This window comes from Nanorana parkeri, unplaced genomic scaffold, assembly GCF_000935625.1.
Source record: "Nanorana parkeri isolate BGI_ZX_2015 unplaced genomic scaffold, ASM93562v1 scaffold3797, whole genome shotgun sequence".
Taxonomy (NCBI): domain Eukaryota; kingdom Metazoa; phylum Chordata; class Amphibia; order Anura; family Dicroglossidae; genus Nanorana; species Nanorana parkeri.
In genome coordinates, this window is record NW_017310065.1 from 3,777 (window position 1) to 4,156 (window position 380).

The window sequence follows — 380 nt, forward strand, 5'->3', positions numbered from 1 at the left end:
GGAGGAGGGGCTCTGTGCCTGGAGGAGGGTCTCTGTGCCTGGAGGAGGGGCTCTGTGCCTGGAGGAGGGGCTCTGTGCCTGGAGGAGGGTCTCTGTGCCTGGAGGAGGGGCTCTGTGCCTGGAGGAGGTCTGATGGAAAGGCCGTGATATCGGGGAATAGACTCCCCCAGGAAGAGAGATGAGTGGACTGTTCCCGGATATTATCAGTAATGGCACCAGGGATTCCGGGAATATCCGATCACCGTAGGGATCGGGAAGGAGCCAATTGGAGGATGATGAGGAGCTGGGCCAGCAGCGGGCACATTCCTGCTCCTCTATTGGCTGGTGAGCGTCTATCCCGGCGGATGTTGTGCCGGATGGGTACTGGGCACCGTGCGGGA

General features: G+C 61.1%; 1 pseudogene; it reads right to left on the minus strand.

Moving 5' to 3' along the window:
* The window catches only part of LOC108803493, a 15,632-nt pseudogene that overhangs the window by 3,773 nt on the left and 11,479 nt on the right, over positions 1–380 (minus strand).